Source organism: Ursus maritimus, unplaced genomic scaffold, assembly GCF_017311325.1.
Source record: "Ursus maritimus isolate PB19 unplaced genomic scaffold, ASM1731132v1 scaffold_21, whole genome shotgun sequence".
Classification (NCBI taxonomy): Eukaryota; Metazoa; Chordata; class Mammalia; order Carnivora; family Ursidae; genus Ursus; species Ursus maritimus.
The window spans coordinates 29,857,752-29,882,150 of NW_024424564.1; the positions used below are offsets into that span (position 1 = coordinate 29,857,752).

The following is a 24,399-nucleotide window of genomic DNA, read 5'->3' on the forward strand; positions in this document are numbered from 1 at the left end:
TCTGATTTATCTTATATTTTTCAAATTTTTTTCTTTCTTTTCATTAGCTTTAAGATTAACCTTTAATAGCGCTCAAAAGACATTCTGTTTTTCAACAATGATTTTTTTTTAAATATCAGAAACAAACTATTAAAATGAACTATAGATCTTTGACTCTTTCAGTCCTGGGCTTGAATTCTGGTTCTACTGTTACCCTGGGCAAGTTATTTCATATCTCTGAGACTCAGTTTCTCGAATTATAAAATAACTATATAAATAGTTATATTTCATTGTTGTGGGGACTATATATAAAGGTTATGAATATATCTCTAAGTTTAGTGACTAATAAGAAGGAAGGTAGGAAAGAAGGAAAGAAGAAGGGAGGGCGGGCAGGAGCAAGGAAGGAAGGAAGGAGGGAAGGGGGAAAAGAAAGAAGAGAGGAAAGAAAAGACCTCATGGAGAGGAATGAACTACAATGGGTGACAAAAGACACAGCATCATGAGTGAAGTGATGTGTTCAAGAATCATCTAGATTCTGAAATTATGGAGAAAGCTATATTTAAAAATTATTAGGAGTTCAAATTTCTTTAAATGTACTTTGATATTCTTCTGGCACAGGCACCATAAACCTATCAACCGCTACTCTTCTGAAAGGCTGAAAAACCTCTTCAACTCTTCTCTTGATTGAAAAGTAGTGACTTCAAAAAGTCATCGTTTGGGAATCATCTAAAACTTCCCTGGTGCGTTTTTGTGACACCAGCGCCAAGTTTCTTCCTTACATTTGTTGTCTTCTAGAACTAAAATCAGATTGGGACGCTGGCTGCATAGCACGTGAAGTCAAAGGAAGTGATTATGCAGAGAACTAAGTGGAAGAGGGAAAACTGAGCCAGTTCAGATGCCAGTCATTAGTTCATTAGTTCTTTCTTTCTTTCTTTCTTTCTTTCTTTCTTTCTTTCTTTCTTTCTTTCTTTCTTTCTTTCACCAAGTTTACTGGGCATTATCCCTGAAAAGTCACCTCGAAAGGACTGCTTTTCTCCGGACCAGAGACTGTAATGCTGATTAAATTAGAAAGTTATGTTAGTAGCTCAGGTAATCCAATACATTATTCTGAAGTATAGGTTTAAATGCTGTGTTTTCAGGAATTTGACATTTAAAGGTAATGACGTTAGTTGACTAAGGTTGTTCTTTGGAAATGATGGCATTGCTTCTAGGTTTCTGAGTTTGCTGCTTAAAATTCATGAACAGTATTGGTTGAACTCGAGAAAGTTCATGCAAGTTAAATGAAAGCCACTGGCTCCTCCGTAGCTGCAGAGGTAGGGACGCTAGATAAGGTGTTACCTGACAAACACCACAGGAGACAAGCAGTCACTTCCGTGGTTGTGACCCTGCAGTATTCAACAACCAGGAGCAGATTGTCCCAAACTCAGCATGTAGGAGTCTCAGGACCCCCTACATTTCTCCTTTTTTTATTCCACTGCCAGGACAACGTGGGGTGGATAAAAGTGGGTCGTGTGTGGTCCCATAAAAACTTCCACACTCTTTTGATGATCTGGAACAGTGAAGAATGGATGTGTTTGAATGTCTCCGTATGCTTTGTGCATTCCTACTTTACAGGACCCCGAGGCAGCAGGATTTAACAGGAATTAATACAGTGGAGAATTTCTCCTGATCCTTCCATTTGGGTGGGATGCCAAAATAGCAACTATACTATGCATTTGGGAATAAAAATACATGGGGCGCCTGGGTGGCGCAGTCATTAAGCGTCTGCCTTCGGCTCAGGGCGTGATCCTGGAGTCCTGGGATCGAGCCCCACATCAGGCTCCTGCGCTGGGAGCCTGCTTCTTCCTCTCCCACTCCCCCTGCTTGTGTTCCCTCTCTCGCTAGCTGTCTCTCTGTCAAATAAATAAAATCTTTAAAAAAAAATACAAATAAATCTGTCTCTTCTCTTAAGGAGATTAGTAGGGGAAAACAGACACCATGGTATATATGATTTTTTTAAATTTATTTATTTGAGAGAGAGAGAATGAGTGAGCACAGGTGGGGGGCAGAGCCAGAGGGAGAGGGAGAAGCAGACTCCCCACTGAGCAGGGAGCTCCATGCGAGGCCCAAACCCAGGACCCAGAGATCATGTCCTAACCAAAAGACAGACGCTTAACCAACTGAGCCACCCAGGTGCTCCCCCCTTTTTAAATTTATTTGTATATATGATCAAGTACAGAAAGTATTATGGTATGTCAGTACAAGTGCCAAGTGATCCAAAGAAAGGAGTCATTGATTCTGAGGAAGGGCTGGGAGATCAGAAAGAAGTAAAATATTTCTATGGACTGCCCATACAATAAATGGGCTGTACAAAACCTTCAATCTACTCCTGGTTAGGGGAGAGGAGGCAGTTGCAAAGTAGGGTAAGAATGCCCAGGGCATTTTTAGAAATCCTGCCACAAATAAAGGTGAGTGTCCTTTTCTGTATCTCACCAAGGAGATCGTTCCCACACTGTAATTGTCTGCGAACCCGATGTGCCTCTGGAGAAAATCGTAGTTTCAGAGCCGGCCATGGAGTAAAGAGAACAAGAAGCCAGACACCTGGTTTGAAGGACCTTCCCAAAGACCTTTCAGTCTCTAAGTCAGTGTTTATCGACGCCGCTTGCCAGAACTTTAGAATTGTACTTCCTTTCCCTTTCAAAGCCTTTCTTACGTCCTCTCAGCCCGGCAATAGCTGGGTTATCCTTCAGTAAACAGACATTTTTTTTTTTGAAGCTGTCAATATTTCAGATAACATTTGGCTAAAAGAGCAGGGAAAGAGCTATAGTTAGAGACAGAGAAGGAACAGAACCTACACGCATCTCTGTGCTGATTGAGTAGAATTGAGATGCGTATGAGGCGGCTCCTTCCAGGAGCAAAGACTCCCCATCAATCACAGCAGCCAGAGGAGAAAGAGCAACACGAAAGTTGTCAATGGCATTTTTAGACCCCAAATGCCATTAGCATAAAAGCAAGCACACTTTATTCTGAAGTTCACTTAGAGGGAATTTTGAAGGCACCACTCAAAAGTACATGAGGAGCCAGCAGGAATTTTTTCTTTTAAATGGTCCATAAATTGAATCTTGGAAGAAAGACTGGAGATGAATATGGATGCTTGAAACCCCTTTCCAACAATGTCAGAATTTCTAAAAGGTGCTGAATTCAACCATGGGTGCCAATCAAAGTACGGATGTCCGCAATCACTTATGTGGTATTTAATATGGATGACCCTCACGTGTTCTCGGTCAAGCTCACCAGTCTGAAGGGCGGGAATATCTGTGCTTCCCATTTAAAATCTTTGCAAGGATTACATTGCCTATCCCAGGGGTTTTTCGGTAGTCTTATTGAAAAGGAACACGTCTGTGTGTGAAGGCGACATCAATGCTAATGCCAAGTGCTACCAACTACTCACAGAATGCCCTCTGTAACATCTGAATTAATGTGCCAAGACAAAAGCACTTGGTTCTATCATTTTCAGACTATGGTCTTTTCTTTATTCTTAAGCTCTCTCTTCAAACTCAGCCAAGGAAATGATGAAAAATTATTTCCTAAATCACAAGATAACTTTAAAAATGTCTTTTCTATATACAGTCCCATCCCTTATTCACCATGTGATATTCAACCCCGCCTCTGCTGGCCCGGGACGTCCTTGGACATTTACCGGAAAGACACCTGCAGGGAGAGACATAAAGGAAGATTTTAACCTTGATCTGCTGACAGTAAAGTCGTTACCAGCTTCACTGAAAGGAAATCATTGTGTACATTTTTCCCTTTTATTCATTCCCCGAGTCTCCTTTTATTTATCTATTTTCTATACTCTTCTGTTCTTTCCCTGATCATCAGTTTGGGAGACCTAGCTTTTAATGGGAGAAAATCAAACAATTCTGAACATGTTTATTGAGTGTTTACTATGTGCTAAACATTGTGTTAAGGGCTGGGGACACAGAAATAGACAAATCCTAATTCTTCCCTTTTTTCGTACTTCCTTCCACCACCATCTAATCCCTTAGTGATTCCTGTTCTGTGAACTCCAAAATATTTCAGCTCTATTTGCTTTGCTCCATTTTTTTCTTTTTTCTGCCGCCACGTGAATACAGACCAACATCGGCTTTTGCCTGGAGCATGGCAGTGGTTCCCTAAGTGTTTCTCTGTTTCTGTTTTTGTCCGAATACAACTTGTTTTCCTACAGAACTCTGAGTGCTTCTCTTGACATAAATCAAGTTGTCACACTTGTGCCTTAACTTCTTCCAATGGCTTGCTACCAATTTTGGAATAAAATCCAGAAATGTGGTCTCTGCGGGGTCTTGTAAGATGTTACTCTTGGCCCCTCTTTAACCCTCCCATTCACCTCTTTCCCTCACTCACCGCACTGCAGCTGCACATGTTTGCATTCAGCTGTTCACACCATAGGCAAATCTCTCTTTCTAGAACATTCTTTCCCCCAGGCCTTTGGCACACAGGTCTCTTTCTCATCCTTTGGTCTTAGATTAAATAGCTCTCTTTGAAGAGGTCTTCTCAAACTATCTAAAGTTGCTCTTCTCTTGTTTGTGTTTATTCCTCATCTTCTTAATATTTTGAAACCAATTTAGAAATACTATATTAGTTTGTTTCTTTTTTTTCATTGTTGGTCTCCACTACTAGACTAGAAGTTCCATGAGAGCAGAGATTCTGACTTTCTTGTCTATCTCTGTGCTATACCTAGTGCTTAGAAGATGACTAGTTATATAATAGGTGCTCAAAAAACATTTGTTGAAGGTATAAATATAGACATCCTTAGTGCTCTGAAGGTACTGAGTCTCTCATACAATTGAAGTGATAGAGATAAGTCTAGAAGGTTGAAAAGCATGCCATAGGAGAACACAGCCAGGTTCTGTTGCTCAAAATTTTCTTATTAAAGGAAGAATGCACTCAATTCTTGATACATTTTTATAGAGTTTAGAAATTGTAAATAATTATTCAAATAGAATATCTATTTTAGCCTCATAATAATCAAGATATTTTTGTTGTTTCTGTTGTTCTACATTATATTGCTGAGTGATGATCCACCTTAGGGATGATGGTTAAGCATGGGAATTTGAAGCACCAGGGAATCCTGAGACTGTGGTCCAAGCTCTAGTGACATAAGACTCTTCTGGAACTAAAACTTAACAATTGTCCTTATTGTCTAAATGGTTAGAGACAAAGGTGGGATAGGCTGGTGATGGGTATTAAGGAGGCACGTACTGCATGGTGCACTGGGTGTTACACGCAAATAATGAATCATGGAACATTACATCAAAAACTAAGGATGTACTGTATGGTGACTAACATAACATAATAAAAATTATTATAAAAAAAGAAAACTCTAGAGATATGAGACTAAATTCAGATCACAGTTATAGAGTATGTTGTGTGTCAGTCCATATTTGGTAAAAAGCAAGGTGGGCTGGTACCAGTTTAAATATAGTTCAGGCCACATAAAAAAAATCAGAGAAAGAGGAACTTCCTACAGAAAGGAAGATAGTTTCATAAACAATGAACATGATGAAGCCGCTCAAAGTGAAGTTCTCTCTTCACCATCTGTGCATTCAGACAACGAGCCTGAGTCATTTGCTGGCTAGCTGGTCTATTATATGACTTATAAATCTGTCATAAAGTCTTCTCTGCAAACTCAGGAGTAGTTTCCTTATGCATGACAAACTGAGGCTCAGGGACTTTTAAGAATTGCTCTCAAGGTTCCTAGTAACTGGCAGATCTTGAACTCAGAATGTTCTTCCAACTCCAACCTGGCGCTATTGTTGCTGGATAGAAAATGGGACTTAAACTTCCTCGGAGGCATATATTCATTTTGACAATTCCCTGAAGCACCTGGTGATGTGATTTTCATCCAACCTTCGCAGATCAGCAGGGTGTTTAGAGCACCTCAATAGGATATATTAATTTCTGTAGATAAAAGGTACTTTCTGAAGGCATTGTATTGCCTTAAACTGGAAATGCACTGGGCTGGAAGTGGGAAAAAGAATAATTTTAGGCATTTTCCTCATTTTGTTTAAACAGCTGAAGACTGAAGAGTCTTTTTGGCAGGAGGCCTATGTTTAACCAGTGTTACTGAATATAGAATAATCATGGGTGGGGAGTATGTTTTCCCTAATTGAGTATGTTTTCTTGAGATAAATGTGGATCTCGGGCTCCTCACGAGTCAAAGCAAAAGTTTCCAAGTTGTCTGAGGTTGTGAAAGCCTAGGAGGCAAGTCTCCGCATCCATACAGAGACAAGAAACACCGAGCCAAAGTGCCTGCAAGAAGGTTAAAATAGCACTGACGGATTGGACCACTTCCATTCTGTTCACAAACCACGTCCTCCTTCTCCTCCTGAGCATCTCTCCTCACCTTCCACTAGGTCATGTCCAAGGGCATTACCCCAGGAGGCTTCATTCCATGCTTTCTCCACCCCTGGATCATCTTCGCTACCTGCCTCATCATAGAGCTAGCCACAAGGAGGGGTTCGTGTGTGGGCAATTTGGCCAGATGTGAAAGCTGAACAACTGGTTGAATCCTCTTTTAATTGTCTTTAGCCCAATGGGGTTAATCCTTGAACCAAGGAAGAGGAGGATACCTTTGTCTTCTCCGCTGTCACTATTGATCTGAGAGAGCAGAGGAGGCCAGGATGCCCACGTTGGCAGTGTCCCCCACATGGACCTAACTTCTCCATCACCAGCTCAGATGCCAGACATAGAAAGGGCAGGGAGCCTTTGAACATTGAGCTCCAGGAGCTCATTTGGCAACTGAGTTGACCTTGTCCCCTCATAGATGGGATATTTGTGTCCTAGGGCCAATGTAACAGATGGCCACAAACGGAATAGTTTTAACAACAGAAATTTATTCTCTCACAGTTCAGGAGGTTAGAAGTCCAAAATCTAGGTGTCTGCAAATGTGCTTCCCTTTGGGGCCTCAGAGGGAAGTCCCATTCCAGGCCTTTCTCCTAGCTTCTGGTGGTAGTTGACAGTTCTTGGTGTTCTTTGGCTTGTGGGAAGCATAACTTCAGTTTTTGCCTCCATAGTCACACGCATCCTCCCTGTGGGTCTTATTGTCCTGTCATCCTTTCTGTGTCTATTCCTCTGTATCTCTGTCACTTCTTACAAAGACATCAGTGACTGGGTTAGGGCCCACTCTAATTCAATATGACCTCATCTTAACTAATTACATCTGAAAAGACCCTATTTGCAAGTAAGATTCCGGGTGGACGTGAATTTTGGAGGATATTACTTAACCCGGTATTTCCATACTGATGGAAAAGAAATTGCCTGCATTCACCACTCGTTTTAGCCAACTAGCCATTGAATGGCTTGACATCATAAATGCCGCCTTGTCATTTCCAGGCCGCCAACGAAGTATCTTTTCTCCTACATACATATCAACCTAAAATATTTAGCCTCCCATTTTATCCTTGTACCAAGCTTCTTTAGATGTAAAATGTCTCCCTGACTGGGTCACTCATGGGTCATTCATCACAAAAACCTCAGTCTGAATTAATGTAATTAATTGTAATTTTGCATACAAAGAAATGCAGCCATGTGAGGAATCCATCTGGCAAATAGATTCCATAACTGAATGAGGATCTGATTGCTTGTAGGTTATAGACAATTAGCATCCTACTGAAGAACTCAATGTTCAGGTGCCCCCCCGCCATGTTGGTCAGTTTGGATGGCCAGTTACCTAGTGCTTATTACTCAAAGTGTGCCCTATAGTTCCACAGCATCAGAGCCTTAGAAATGCAGAATCTCCTAGGGATACACTCAAATCTAACTGAATCAGGATCTGCTTTGTATCTTGATCCCCAGGGGCCCCCAAATGCACATGAGAGTTGGAAAGCGGTACTTTAGCAAAGCCCTTATATAATTGAACTTGGGGGAGCTACAAAGAGGCTTTTGTTGGGACACGCTTAGAGCGTAAGCTGTTGGATATGATCTTGAGGCTGAGGCTGCAAAGAGGGACGAAGGATACTGGAGGTCTCAGGGTAGAAGAGAGAAAGAGAAGAGAATTTCCAACAACGACTCTCATGGGCAGGACACAAATCTAGGCATTTCGTTTTGCATGGGTTATCTCTTTTAATGTTTACAATAATCCAATGTGTTGAGTACTATTATTTTCATGACCACTATTTTTTAGATGAGACTACTGAGGAAGAGAGGTTCAGAAATGTACTGTCTGACTGCAGAATTTCTTAACATCTATGCTCTCCTGCCTTCCAGAGAGTAGGTGTAGAGAACCAAACCCACTGGCAAACTGATTAACACTTGATTCGTAGTTCAATAGCCCTGTTAGAACTTCTGTTTCAGCCCACATTATTTTGAAGACATGAATAGTCCTGGCATGAATCCATTTTCTTCATTTAATCAAGTAGGTCAGTTGTGCATGGAACTTGCCTCAAGTCCCAGACCACGCGTGCGGCTCTCAGACCTGGTTCATCTCCACATCCCGCCAGCACGTGAACAGCAGGAACCAATCCTAAACCTAGCGTCTTCCCTCTTGCAAGTCTGCCTTCATGACACGTGCCTGGGGATACGTGACTAATGCTGTGTTTTTCCAATTTTGTCCTCTCCTGGATCACTGGAATGATTTATTCTTGCTCAGCGACCCAGTAATTGTGTGTTACATATAAGTGGTAAGATTTTTAGGCAGATGCCTGATGTGATCCTCGAATGGCCCCAATAATTTTGCACAATTGCTTTCAATTTAGTACAATTCAAATTGTATTTGGGATAAGAAATGTGTTTTTTAGTTTCTTTTGTGTTTTGGCGGGGGGAGGAATCACCACAGATTTTTGTTGTTGTTGTTGTTCCATTTACACTTAGCTCCTAAAAATATTGCCCTCAGGATGGCCGTTTGTTTGCCGTGTCAGGAGTGTTTTATTTGGTTTCCTTTTAGAGAAAATCCACATAGAGCCAATTTTCAGCTGGCTAGAGTGCCCCAAAGATGTTTGCAAATTTTAAAACTCTCTTTTTCCCTAAACACCTTCAAAACAAAAGTGGAGCTCTATAGAGGGTACGAAAGGAGACGAAACGGGGAACTCTCAGGAGAAGGTACAGAAATCAGAAAACTAAAGTGAAACAAAGAAATGCATGATTTCTACTAAAATATTCATACTTTCAGAGGATTGGCTTTCAAGTTGTGTTTGACTTACATTTAACTTCAGTGATTTTTTTCTTACTCCCACCACATTATGTATATACACACTTATAAACTTGTGGACATTAATAACTGTGCATTGATACAATAACTTACCACTTTATTTGATCCTGACTTCGGGGCTGAAATAGGTCAGCTATTACTATCTTCTTTCACAGCTGGGGAAACTGAGTCCCAGAAAGGATATGTGCCTTCGCCTTGATCATACGACAAATGTATGGCAAAATCAAAACCAGAAGGTGGATGGCTTTCGTTCTCAAGAACTTCTTTTCCCATGACACCCACACATTGGCAGGCAGGTTGGGCAAAGAGACTGGAGAAAAACTTGAACAGGTAAGATCCGTTGAGATAAAGTTATCACTACAACAAATATCCAGCATTAATAACTGACTCATTACCACAATAAACTGTAAAACTTTCATAGACATCCTGATGACTTGTAACGAATAAGACCACTGGATTCTGTAATCTCTAAAATATCAGCCGAAGTGTATTTCATGGGGCGATGAGAACTGTAGATAAAGACTTGCTTATGGCAAGATGGCAACTGTCAAGTTCAAAGAGGGCAGAGCTTGCGGGAAGGGGATTTTCCCTCCTCCCGAAATCCCAAAACCGTGTAGCTGTTTCTCTCCATCCTCTCTTCCATTTCTAAGCAGAAAACTTAGAACATTCTGCTATGTGAGCAGAAACTGCCTCTGGTCAAGTGGCTACCTTCATTACCGATTTCCCCCAGTTTATATAAATAGGTATTATAAATAGGATTTGTTTATCTGGTGAGGAGTTAGGCTGCTTTTACTCTTTGCTGTTACCATGGTGTCAGAGGCTAAAATCTCCTTTCGTGTCCTTGTTTTTGTCCCCCTGGATGTCTTTGGGTTTTCCCAGAGACTCCTTCATTAGACTCGAAGGCTCGCAGTTCTTGTTGCTACAATCTCCTGTTATTATCAGGAGCATTATTATTGCTGCGTTGGTGAGGTGAGGGGGTTGGAACACATTCTAAAGTCTTATGATTTGGTCTCGGTCTCTTATTTAGTGTGAGTTGGGTATTTCCCTTCTCTAGGTTGCCTAGGCCGTTGGTAAAACCCCAGTGGGTCAGGCTCTGGTAAAAATAGTTTCCCTTTGAGGGCGGGTCTTATTAAAGAGAATGAAGGGCTCTGGGAGTACCTCAAAATGTCTAATTTTCCACTTCCCCCGCAAGAAGCAAGGAAGGAACTTTCTACCTCCATCCTGGGAAGCTGATAGGGCTCCTGGAGGTGAAACTCACAGAGATGTGGGGAGCCCCCTCATATGGGGTCTCCTAGGAGTTCTGCAATTTTAATCTTATCCACACAGAGCCTCTAGCAATTCGTCAATTATCATCTGGGTTCTCTGACTCTGGTACCGGATTCGTCAGAGGCTTCTGCTCCTAGTAAGCTGAAAGTCTCTGTATCCATCTGTCTGTCTCTCCAGTCTGGGGGACAGTGGTTTGCCCTGTGACCTCAGTTCTCTGAAGGATCTAGGAAGAGTTGCTGGCATTTGGTTTGTTCAATTTTGTTCTTGTTGTATAGAGGGGATTGATGGATTCCAGCCCTTTCTGGGTCAGGCTGGAAACCATACGTGACCCCAGTTTACGTGTACGATGTTTCTTTTCCCCCCCGCTTCCCCTAAACGGAGCATCTTTCCTCAGGGGAGCTGTGGTCCCAAGTCTGAGGATCAATAAATCAATGGGACTGAAGAGTCAGATTTAAACCCGTTGGGCAAACCACAAGGCAGGCCCCGGACTTCGAAGCTGCCTCTCTCTTCTTGAGGTGCTCTGTTTCCAAACAGTCCCACTGAGGGTGGCATGGCCCTTTCAAGCCCCACTGCTTAAAACTGCCGATGCTAACACAGAACATTCTATTATGCACAGGTCAGTTGCTTTCACAACTGGGCTGCTTGTTTCGGGCTGCCTCCTGGGAAGGCAAATGAGTCGTTCCATTCTGTAGACATGTGTGTACAGAATGCATTCGCCCCACGTTCTCGAGTGTGACGTTCACGGATCAGCGCGTGCCGGGGCAAAGGAAGGAGAGAGTGGTGCACAGAAGTTACAGAAAGAGGATGTTGGGCCGTAGGCAAAGCAAGAAAAAGGAAGCGTCCCTCAAGTCCCTGAGGTGACCAACAGCCACCTGGGCCTCTACAGAAAGAGAAAGGAGGGGACAGAGAACAGAAAAAAGTTGTCGTCCGCTTCATTCTTCTTCGGGGTTCTAAGAGAAGGAAAATGAGAGGACTGGGTCTACTTCTCTAAGGCAGATCTTGTCAGACTCGAACGCGGCTCTGAATCACACGGTGAATCTTGTTAAAATGCAGATTCTGATTTCAAGAGTCTGGCACAAGGGCCGAAGAGTCTGCATTTGTCACACGCTCCCAGATGGTGGTGATGGCACTGGTGTTTAGACCCCATTCTGAGGAGCAAGGGCCTCGTGCGCCCTTCCAAAGGGACACTTCTCCGTTCCCTTCCACGTGCACACCGCCGCCCGCCTCATTCGCTGAATCCAGCATCTGTGTTCTTAGCGCAGTGATCCCTTATCCTGGACACCTGCTGGCCCCTTCCCCATGTCTCTAGTCACCTGCTTCCTTCGAAGGCTCACTCAAATCCCCGTCCTTCACTAGGGCCCTCTCAGCAATGGCTCCTTGGGCTCCTGCAGCTTCGTGGGCACTTGCTTGTTGCAAGCATCTATTGCTCTTCACTCTCTAAATCTGTTTGTCTCCTGACTAAATTGTGAGCCTCCTGAGCACAGGGGTATGTTTTCTCACTCTTTAACTCGCCAGGACCAAAATAGAGAGCTGCATTTTAGGAGATGGTGCACTGTAGTGAGAACAGCGCTGGAAGACGCGGGCTGTTCGAATCCCGGCTGCTGTCTTGCAGCCAAGACAAAACATCGCTCCTTGAGTTGGGGGGGCGGGCAGTGTAGAATGTTTCTACTTTGCAGGATTGTCGAAATGGCTGAAAAAAAATAGAGTTAGCCGGTGTCAAACTACGTGGCCGGCACAGTCAGCATTTGATAAATTTCCTTCCTCTGTCTCCAACCCCTTTTCCTTCTCCTTCTTATGGATTGTGATGGTATATCCTTTCCCTGACACCCTCTTCTTAAAAAAATAGCACGTCACATTCAACGATTTGGGGGGATTTTTTTTTCATCTCAGTTGAAGGATTCATGAATACCCTGGAAGAGAGTCTCCTACTTCGTAAAAGAGGCACCTCAAACTCACCGTTGAAAATATCAACACACATGATAGCATTTTCTGATCTGATCAGAAAGGAAAAATAGAGATGTTTTAAACCAATATCATCAAATCAGATGAAAGCTGTCCTTATCAGTTTCCCACAGTTTTCCCCAGGCAGCCCCCGCTTTTTGCAAGTTTGCATTACGCCACTTTGCTTGTACGAAAGACCTACGTTACTGCCTGCTTTCTCTAACCGAAGGAAATTTGAATAGGATTTTTGTTTTTACCAAAAAAGGTGGAAAGCAAAAATAGGGTTCAGAATTTGTTTTGCAGTGACCTTCCAGAGGCAGCGCGTCACAAGCAGCAAGAGTGACCCACCCTCAGCGTGCAGCTGCCGGAGCTCTGAGCTGTGTCTGGGAGCATCTGAGCTTTATCTCGATTTATTTTGTGCATCCCTTAGCAAGATGTGTCTTAATGGTATTTTCCAGAAAAGCCTAAGAGAGGTTATTTTTTGGATCTGAGAATGCTCAAAATTTTTTCCATATGAATTCATGGTAAAAATTAATTAATTAATGGATTATTTATAATCGTTTCTTCACTTTACGTCATTTTTCCTTACAAAAACTTTCATAGGAACACTCTGCTTTCGGATAGCGGGGGAAATACGTATCTGCTTTTTTCAGTGAAGAGTTCTTTGATCCGTGTGGTGACAGTATATCCAGTGAGCTGTGAGGCTAGCACTGACACCTCAGGGATGATCAGTCTTCCGTTAGGTGGTGAGAAACATAAGTGCGTAGCCACATTGCTTTGGGAAAAGTGACCTGCGAAAGCAAAATGCACATGCCTGGGACCCGTCTCACCGAGGGACAGGAAACTCCAGCTGGGGCCAGCTGTACCGATAGCCTGACCAGGCTGGAAAGGAGACACTAGATCAATCTCCCGGCAGAACAGAGACGCAGTGCACGGGAGATGATGGGGCAAGGCTAGCCGCGGCCACCTGCATATGCAGATTTGAATGCCAGCTCCTCGCTTTTGCTAGCCGTGTGACCTTGGGTGAGTTTCTCAACTTCTTATTCTTCATCAGTACAAAGGAGAGTAACACTGCCTACATCATCAGTTTGAGAATTAAATGAGACTGTGCATCTAAGACAGTAAAGTGCCAGAGCCCAGTAAATGAGGGTTCCCTTCTAATACTTCAGGGAGGGATGACACTTGGGAATATTGCTGGCGCAGGCAGTTAAGAGGGTCTTACTGTTTTATGTTCTTCTGACTTGGTGAGTATCGAAGTGGGACAACACCTGGAAACCTGTGGCTGGAAGGCAGGGGGGAGGGGAGGACTAACAGGTCCACCTTTTGATTCCTTAGCTGGTGGTGACATCATCATCATCACTGCTGCATTCTCCTTTTCCCTCCGCCTCTTCCTCCCTGCCCTCCTCTTCCTCTCCCTACCACTCCCCCCCCTCCTTCATTCCTTCCTTTCTCCTCCTCCTCCCCTTCTTCTTCTCATCCTCTTCCTCCTCCTCTTCTCCTCCTCCTTCAAACTTGCTTTAAAGGCAGGATAGATCACTATTTTTTTTTTTTTAAGATTTTATTTCTTTGACAGAGAGAGATAGCGAGCATAAGTACGCAGAGTGGCAGGCAGAGGGAGAGGGAGTAGCAGGCTCCCCACTGAGCAGGGAGCCTGATGCGGGACTCGATCCCAGGACCCTGAGATCATGACCTGAGCCGAAGGCAGCTGCTTAACTGACTGAGCCACCCAGGCCTGGCTAGATGACTCTTAAGTGAAACAAATGGCTTGTCCCTAGTAAACAACTAATGATCGTTCACAAAATGAATTGACTTGTATCAAACCCTTGGTTCCTCTGCAGTGTAGTAGTTCTACCTGGTCTCTCTAAGCAAACGCTCGTATGATGGACTTTGTTCAGAATTTGAAGATCTCTCTTGGTATAATTTAAATTCAACTCTGAACTCCCAGCTCTTACAAAACAAAGAGGAATGTATCCTCGGTTGTTTTTACCTTGAAGCAAACACATAGGGGAATTGTAGAGAATAAATAGGGCTCCTCAACCCCTTTCAACAACACAGGACAGGAAGGCTGTGTGCAACCACTCAAAAGGGGCTTGGCAGAGGTCAGGGGAGGAATGACTATTTTTCATGTGGTTTTCTTATATTACATTTAGTGCAGGAACCACTCATTTAGGTGACCTAGACAGATGTAATATAAAAATCGTTTTTGGTTTTTCATCATTAAAAATACAAGAATTCCCAGTATACCCCATTAGCGTTTCTTTGTTGACTTCTGGAGATGTAAATTGTTGTTGGGCAAGCCCAGAGAGTTTTCTTTAGATAAGAATTCACTCAAACCTACATTGTATCTACTCTCAAGCAAAGCGTTCTTGGGCTATGGGTCCCGCAGATGTCGCGATGGAAGCAACACTGTCACAGTGGACGCTCTGCCCTTATTCGGGAGGAATCCTCTTTGCGGCAGCAGCATCTTTAACTGAGGCCAAGGGATGAAGACACCAGGAGCTGTGATCTGATGATATGCAAGCTTTTCAGGCAGGCTGAAGAACCTCTAGCAAAGTCAAAAAGCCATCTTGGGTGTATCTCTCTCAAGGTCTGAGGGATGAGCCTCCAATGTGTTTCTACAAAAGGAAAATGTTAAGAAACAAAATAAAGTGGAGAAAGGTTGGGATTAAAGGGGATTTCATTCCATTTTAAGCCCTGGGAAAACATCACATGTGCAAGTGAATTTGAGAAAGGCCAGTGGACTGTTGGATAAGAGGAAACCTGCAGAGGTGGGGGTGGCTGGAAACATGGGAGCGTTCCGGCTGCTGAGATAGACGGTGCCCAATTGAATGGGATCCGCCACCCATCCACTCGCTTCTCAGAAAACCGGCAGCTGACAGACGCCTTCCTCACACAGGCTCTTGCTCAAGTGATAAGAAGTGAAAAGAGCTCGAGGGAGTACTATTTTGGGTTCCAGGGGATCTGGGTTGCTACGAGATCTGAGATTAGTGGTTGGGTTGGTGCCGGATGTCGCCCAGCAGTTCATCATGAAACCTCGGTGAGTTCAAGTCAGTTCTCAGAAATCAGCTGCTCATGTGGGCTATGGAAGGAGGTGATTGGACTCTTCTTCTTGGGGTTTCCCCACCCTCAGCCCAGTTCAGCTAAAAGGATGCATGGCCTTGGCCCTGTAAGGAATTTTTATTAGAGTCATCATGTTAAAATGGTACAGGATCCCTCCTTGTGTTCCCTGAAGTGCCACTAATTCCAGTGCAGCCCAGCATTTCCTGCCGATCATTTTGAAATGACACCCAAATACCACTCAACTTCTTACCAAACACTAGGTTAATAGACACCAAGTTGAAGCATGATCTGTCAGAGTCAGGTAAATTATTAAAAAGTGTCCACAAAAGGGTATGGGTGACATGTGGCCTGAGACTTGACTCCGGGAGATTAGCAGCTAAGCCCACAGCCCCTGGGGGTGGCGAATGGCAGAGCCTTTGCTTACTGGTGAAAGGGAGTTTGCCTTCCACAGTCGCAGTGTGTATTTCACTAGCTCTGCCGCTCCGTGAACCTGGGCAAATTGCTTAAATTTTCTCTGTCTCCGTGTCCTCTTCTGTATCACGTGGTTGATAGCAACACGAAGTATGTTCCTTACACACAGTATGTTCAAGATCAGTATTACTTATCAGGATTGCTGTTGTGGTTGGTGCTATTATTATAGAAAAAAACAGTGCATCAAATCATCATCAAAGATTGACTTGAGTAGAGAAGAGAAGACCAGAGGTCCCAGTGGATTAGGCTCCAGGGCCAGGCTCTCATAGTAAAGAGGAGTAGAGATCACAGATGAACTATTAAGTAGGAAGAATGTCATTTTTGATTTGAAGAGAGAACACTTAGAACAAGTATTTCAAAATTTAGAATGTTCCCATTTCCCATGTTGGTACACTGAGGCTTCAGGAGCTGGAATCCACTTACTTATGACATGGAGTCTTAGAATCACAGGTTTGGGGGCGCCTGGGTGGCACAGCGGTTGAGCGTCTGCCTTCGGCTCAGGGCGTGATCCCAGCGTTGTGGGATCGAGCCCCACATCAGGCTCCTCCGCTATGAGCCTGCTTCTTCCTCTCCCACTCCCCCTGCTTGTGTTCCCTCTCTCACTGGCTGTCACTATCTCTGTCAAATAAATAAATAAAATCTTTAAAAAAAAAAAAAGATACAGGTTTGCACGGAGCCTTCAGGGTCATCTAGTTCAGCCACTTCTGGGTCCAACTCCTGCCTCAAGTGTTGTCTGCGGTGTCCACCTGCTTTTTCCATCACATCTTTTGTATTCCTTCTTGTCCTCCCCAAAACCACATGATGTGGCAACACACACACAGAAGCTTCTGCCCACAAAGAAGAAAAGACCAAAGAAATTCGGGTTGAGATAGCAAGTGGTGTGCATCTCCATGCCAAGGGAGGTTGTGCTGGTGTTTTGTCTTTTTTTTTTTTCCCCAACTGTTCAAAAATAGAAGAAAAAAGAATCCTAAACAGCAGCTTAGGAAATATCAGTGGTATTAGCAGATTTTTCTTGTGTACTTTGGGCCAAAAGAAATTTACACTAATGGGTGAGTCTTAATCATTCCCCTTGTGTGTGGAGTAAACCATATTAACCACTCTTAAGTAGCAGGAGAGCCCCAAGGATATAGTAACCCCTTCTTTTAGATTGAAAATACGAGATCAAAAAGAATATACTAGGGGCGCCTGGGTGGCACAGCGGTTAAGCGTCTGCCTTTGGCTCAGGGCGTGATCCTGGCGTTATGGGATCGAGCCCCACATCAGGCTCCTCCGCTAGGAGCCTGCTTCTTCCTCTCCCACTCCCCCTGCGTGTGTTCCCTCTCTCGCTGGCTGTCTCTATCTCTGTAGAATAAATAAATAAAATCTTAAAAAAAAAAAAAAGAATATACTAAAAATCTGTAGACATAAGAGTCTTCTTTTGAAACCAAAAAGTTCTACAGCAGTGAAAGAGACATGGCTTAGCAATTACGTTTATATAAAAACATTTTTTATATAAAAAATTAAAATTTTAGTAGAAATAAGGTCAGTATGTATCAACTGGGTGAAGTGGTGGCTGAAAAAGCTAAGGTGAGCTTTGGCTGTGTAAGTACATGTGCAGCAACTCAAAACGAGGAGGTTATTGTTTTGCTGCCCTCTGCCTTGGTCAGAACACACTAGAATCTTATATTCTGGTAAGAGTGTCACACTTTTCAAAAGGTATGGACACACTGGACCACAATCAGAGGAGAGTGAACAGGGTAGAGAGGTAATGTTAAATGAGGTCATGTGAGAAATAGCTTAAAATTCTGGAAAAGACCCAGAACAGGGGCAGAGATACCTTCAAATGTCCATGGATAAGGATGTATCTCTGTGAGGACAGGGGTAGAACACAGACCAGTAACTTCGTAACAACGGCTGAGAAGTGATTATGTGTCAGGCACAAACCAGGTGATACATGGATTAACTTATGAGGAAACAGACTCAAAGTTCAGAGTTGGGATACAAACTCAAGCAGTCTGATTCCAAAGCCCATATTCTTAATTACTGTGCTATCTTGCCAATGCAGCAAGATATATTTCAAGTCAATGAAAGAAGAACTCTCTAAACTGTCCAGGATGTTTAAAGATGATATGTTATCTTACTAAAAAAAAAAAAGTAGTGAGCCCCCTATCACTGCAAGAATCATTGGAAGGCCACATAACCACTTGGAGGCTAAGCAGAGAGCATACGGTCATATACGTCCATGTATGCTGGTCTCCTTTGCAGCTAGGTGTGGGCCAGTGGCTGAGCTCTGGCTGATGAAAGTGAGTGAAAGTGGTACATGCCACATCCAGGCTGTGCTTGAACCCCCCACCCCCACCCTCCTATGTGTGAACCTCACTCTTGCCCCATCTGCTGGCTGAAAGGGAAAAACCTTAGTTGTCAAAAGGACAGAGCCACAAGACAGAAGGAGCTTGGGCCCCTGAATGACACGGCCCCCTTCTGCTAATCTGCATTTGACTAAGAAATGAGTGAGAAATGAACTTCATTGTGATGAAGCAATGAAATTCTGAGGTTGTTTGTTAAAGCAGTTACTCTGCTCTAATACAAGGAGCATACCATGAGGACAATCCAAAGACTTGATGACTGGTTGAAGTACTTATTATCTTGACATTCTCTGATTTTTAAATAAAAAAAAGCAAAGTGCATTTTGAGAATATCCCAGGAAAGAAGCACATAACCCGGGGTGCCTGGGTGGCTCAGTCAGTTAAGTGTCTGCATTCAGCTCAGCTCATGATCTTAGGGTCCTGGGATCGAGTCCCAAGTAGGGCGTGGAGTCTGCTTCTCCTTCTGTCTCTCCTCTTAATTGTGTGCTCTCTCTCTCACTCTGATAAATAAATAAATCTGAAAATAAAAAAACAACAATGCACAACCCAATGATCAATATATTCCTGGACAAACAAAACAAAACAAAAGCTAGAACTCGAAAATAAACAGATGCTTGACTTACAGGTGTCTGACCAGCTAGGCTGGTAGGGGAAGAAGGGATAAAGAGAGGGGGAGGTAATCAGAAGGGGGAATGAAGCATGAGAGACTATGGACTCTGAGAAACAAACTGAGGGCTTCAGAGGGGAGGGGGGTGGGGAAATGTGATAGACTGGTGATGAGTAGTAAGGAGGGCACGTATTGCATGGTGCACTGGGTGTTATACACAACTAATGAATCATCGAACTTTACATCAGAAACAAAGGATGTACTGTATGGTGACTAACATAATATAATTTAAAAAATTAAAAAAAAAAAAGAATAAACTATAGGTGGGGTGCCTGGGTAGCTCAGTCAGTTATGCAGCTGCCTTCTGCTCAGGTCATGATCTTGGGGTCTTGGGTTCAAGCCCTGAGTTGGGCTCCCTGCTCAGCAGGGAGTCTGCTTCTCCCTTTCCCTCTGCCCCTCCCTTCCCACTCGTGCTCACTCGCTGTCTCTCTGTCTCAAATAAATAAACAAAAAAAATTTTTTTTAAAAGAATGAACTATAGGTTTGATCTTCTAAGTCACTGCAGGCAGTGAGTTTGGAAATGCATTTCTTCATTGAATCATAGCCAATCGCGAATCAACACAATTTGTTAGGGATGAGAAACAAACTTACATGAAACCCCATGCTCCGTCTTCGAAGAGTTCATAATATAAGTCAGTGGTCTTCAAAGTTTTGAGAATATAAAATTAATCTGGGAACTTGTTAAAAATGAGGATTTCTGGGCCCACTTCCAGAGACACTAATTAGGAAGGGGTGACAAGGGACTGCTAATCAATATCCAATGTAATGCCTGTCACATGGTACCTACCCAGGAAACAGCTTTGATCAATGAATGACTGAATTTAATAAACATGCCCAGTTATTCTAATGCAGAAAGTCTATGAACCGCCTTCTCAGGAGAAGTTGACCATCTGGGAAAAAAACTGAAACGGAGATCAATTAAATAAGCCACTTTGGCTCTGTAGTTCAAAATACTCTGGAAAAAGAATCAACACCACTTCTTTATGAAGTTGACACTTGTTTCCTTTTAAAGAAGCTGAATTTAGTCTAAAAGTAAGTAAGAAAAAGTCTGGAACCAGAAGGGAAGTAGAGACATATCCAGGAATTTTAAGCAGAATGAGGTCATAGGAAGCTGTTCTTTTCCTGAATTTTTTTTTCTTTTTTTAAGCAGGAAAATTCCACCTAAGAAGCAGACCAGTTGATCTTGCACCTGTGATCCCGTGTCTGGCACTTATCTGGGTCAAGTCCAGGAGAGCAGCCCCCAGGCCCTGGAAACAGACAACCCACCCTGTCGCTGGGACACACTGTACATACAGCGGTTCTTATCACCAGACATTCTTGTCCAGCATCCGTCTGGGAGCATATTCCATGCCATTTAGGCAGCATACCAGACTGACGAAATTACCCAGGCTGGGCAATTACCCAAAGTGTCCTTCCCTTCATACATCCCTCTCTCCATCCCAGATCCATAAGACACCTCCACTAGTGCCCATGCAAATGTATCTACTGTGTTTTGCTTTCAAGAGCATCTAAGAAAGCAGCCTGTGGGTTCAGACCACCCAGGCTCAGCTCTTACTGATAGTTTCCTAGGCTCGTGCCCGGGGACCAATAACATAACCTCTCTGTGCCTCAGTTTACTCATCTGTAATTTGAATATACTAGCAACACCTACCTCTTGGGGTTCTTGGGGAGATTAAATGAGATAAAGCACATTGCCTGGCACACAGGAAGGTTGGAGAAAAAGGTGAACCATGGCTCGATGTCATCTGGTGGGAATTGTAGCCTCTTCTCTGGCCAGCCCACCGCTCCAGGAGAGTCCTGACTTCAGAGCTGCATGTGCCATGCCGAGGCTGTCTCGGGGAGGATTCCGTACCCCTGATGCCCAGTGTGGGTCCTATGCTCTCCACTAAGCATGCCCAAATGTGGCACACGTGGGCTGTTGGTGGCCCCAGCCTGCCTCATTGTGGGCCTGTGTTCTAGGGCTATTATTTGTGGCCATTTTTCATAGAGGAAGTTGCTACCATTAAATGCCTTGATGACAGAAACACGTAGAAAAGCACAGTGTTTTTAGATTAATTCATAGATTAATTCTTAACCTTTAAGTTACATCTCTTGATCTCGGAGCCTCACATTGCGAATTTTAATTATCTTTGTTCTATAATGTCCATGCTGGTCACTTCCTGTGTAATACAGGGCAACTGAGGTATGAATGACATCTTTCAAAAAGCACCTGCAATTCTTTTTTGCCAAGCTTTTATAGATTCTTCTCATTACTTTCAAAAACCCATTGAAATATTGTTATGTGTATTTTGCAAATGAGGAAATTAATATTCAAATGCATTAAGTATCTTATCCAAGGTCTCACAGCCAGAAAGTAGAGAAATAGGATTTGAACTAAGCTCTCTTACTGCACAGCTCCTGCTCTTTCCCAGGCACTGGGGAATGAATGCCTGAAAAAGCCCCCTTTCGTATGTTTCAAGTGTTTACCAAACGTCTGTTATCTACTAGGATCTTGAACTCGCTCCGTAAGATCGCCCGAAGCCTGCTCATCACTTGTCTGTTGACCTTCACCACTGTCTGTGGGACTTTACTCTCTTTTGGTAAAATACTCTTTTATTAAAAATAATTATTTGACTATAAATGGATAAATCCTAACATCAGTATGCAATGTCTGACATCATGCAAAATGTCTTCATGTCAAACATAAACGATGGTCAAACTAACTAGGTAAAGCATCGTTATAAATTGACTAGCCATGTTTCAAATGGCTACTTCCTAGAGTTGAAATTTATATTGACTATCAGGGAACTCCTCCAGGTAGTATTTGGGATCTGTGGGCTGGCAGGTGGCTGTTACTACCCAACCTGTCAACATTAGTTGAAATACAATATTCTTCACTTTTCTTATATGAACTGTATGAGTACATTTTCAGACTAAATTCAGTTCGTTATTTTTTCAATTCTTTCATAGAGTTAATAATATTCTTTAACACTTTGCCTCCCACCAATGAATAACTTTATTGTGATTGCTAGTTCTTTTTTCTCTATCATCCTATCAGAGGAGTTATAAGTGAAAATCAACAAGACTGGCCAAGAATAACAAAAGAGATAGATTTGACTGGGAGAGTGGAGGAAAAAATTCAATGCCACTCAAAAAACTGTATATTTATTGAACACTAGTTATGTGCCCTCTTGGAAATTAAAAAGTAATGTATGTTCTCCTTCTGGGTCTGCAACATTTAGGATCTAGTCGAGGGACCTGGATTTAGACATAAAATACAATCAAACAACACTCCGTGTTAGAATCTCCATGAGCCAAAGCCTTTGGCACAGACACTTAGTAATATGAGAAGTCAGGAAAAGGAGAAATTTCTGTGGGTTAGTGCGGGTTGGGAACATGAGATGGGGAACTGACGTATGACTGGAGAAAGGGTGAGATTCAGAGAAATGAACTGGAGAGGAGAGAGAGAAAGAGGGAGAGGAAAAGAGAGAAAGACATGAGGAAAAACACGTTGCCCGGAGGAAGAAGAGAAGCAGGTCATCAGTGGGTTTTCTCTAGGGAAGACAATGACAATTCTTAACAGGCCACGTTAAACACAATGCCCTCTGCCCTCACTGGGAGGCTCAGAAATTCAAGTTTGGGAGTTCAGGTTTATATGAAAATAAATACGTTTACCGAAAAAAAAATAGCCAGTGAACATTTACTTCAGTTTTTTTGAAGAGAAATCTATTCCACACCATGAAATATTTGTGAAAACCCTGCTTTCAAAATACTTGCTCTACTTCTCCAAGCCACATGAAGGAACGCTTTTTTCAGCCAAATCACTCTAATCTTACGGTAACCAGTTTCTCTGCTGCGTCTACTCTTAAGCTCTCTTTAGTGCCATGTGTCTCTGGTCTTTGACTAAACCTCCTGGATGATATTCTTACAAAGATATTCATATAATTTGATGCCTACCTCTTCAAAACTTTGCCAGGAATGGCATTTCTGGGCATTTCCATGAATTAAAATGGTCTCTCTCTCTCTCTCTCACTTTTTGTCTTCCAACTTCAGCTCCTGCTAAGGCCATTCCAACTGTGTAAAATATATGAAGACTATAGACAAAATACTTTGTTTCCTTAATGGTCACGAAAATTTTCAAGGTAATTATATTAGTACAGGGAGATTTAACTTGCTTCCCAGATTTATTCAAATTTTATAAATTTGATAAATTTCCTCTCATGTTCAGAAACGTGAGAAATTAGGGTCCTGCCTAATTCTGGAAGGTGACTAAGAAAGTAATAATACCATTAATGGTAATAACAGACTGTTAATTATTAGGTGTGTATTTCATTTTGATGGCATAAAAATTATCTGGGAACTTGTTAAAAATGAGGATTCCTGGGCCCACCTTCAGGGACAGTAATTCGGAAGGTGTGGGCCACACAGTATGTACCACCTAGGCTTCATGATGTAAATATGAGGGGATTATAGCTGTACCTACCTTGTAGGATTGTTGGGTGATTTAAATGCCATTTTACATGGAAACAAACCAGTAAGCCTTCCATGCTTCACTCAGAAACCAACAAACTTCAGTTATTAAGATTCTTGCTATCAAATATTTGAGTGTTTGGCTCAGCTGAGAAACACCAGCAACAGGAGACTATTTTGACAGATCAAAAGCTTCTGGCTGTTTATGTCCAACGTTTAATGTCCCTAAATTAAACCCTTATATTAATTTTCCACTTTTGGATGGCCTCCCTTCAGGAGTAATTGTGTCCCCAAACACTGGATGCATTTTTAAGTGAGTTTCATACCACTTTTTGTCAACTTCTGTTTCAACTGTGATTCAGCTTAAAACAAAAGAAAACAATGCATTTTTCTCTCCACCATTCATCAAAATGGGGAGAGCTGACTTTATAAGCAAAATCCTAATTTATGAACATTCTCATTTTACTCACTAAAGACATTAGAATTTGACTATTTTGTAGCAAAAATTAGAATGGTATGAAACTTTATTACAAATATCTTTAAGTAATAGAACATATTTTATTTCACCTAGCTGCCTTTTTTAGTGAGCTGTTTAGCTTCATTTTAATTTAAAAAATATATATATTCTCCAGTTATGGAGTCTATACATGATTTTATGTTATTGCCACAGATTCTCACCAACATATAGGATTATAACCTTGGCTTAATATCTTTCATAAGCTATAAATTAAACAAAGACCTGACCAGACAAGGGCAAGCACATGTAAGTGCTGCACATCTTAGAATATTCGAGGCCTCCCATGAGAAAATCAGTAACTGCTTATTTCTTAGGGCCAAGGACCTGACGTTCCCGAAGTCACCACCACACTTCGCACTTATCTCCGCATGGAAATAGGTGGAAATTCACTGCTGAATTCTAGTGAGAATGACACCTCTGTTACAGCTTCACAGCCCCATCAGAGCCCTCAGAGAATCTTCTCACGTGGCACCAAACTATAACTTTAGGAGGTGATGTTCCTAGAATGAACTGGTTT

General features: G+C 42.6%; 1 long non-coding RNA gene across 1 annotated transcript; it reads left to right on the forward strand.

The window, feature by feature from the left end:
* Positions 1-12,645: 12,645 nt before the first annotated feature.
* Positions 12,646-20,936, forward strand: LOC121104403. The gene is made up of 2 exons (XR_005836710.1): positions 12,646-13,396; positions 20,064-20,936. It is a non-coding gene; the product is annotated as an uncharacterized LOC121104403 (long non-coding RNA).
* Positions 20,937-24,399: the final 3,463 nt, after the last annotated feature.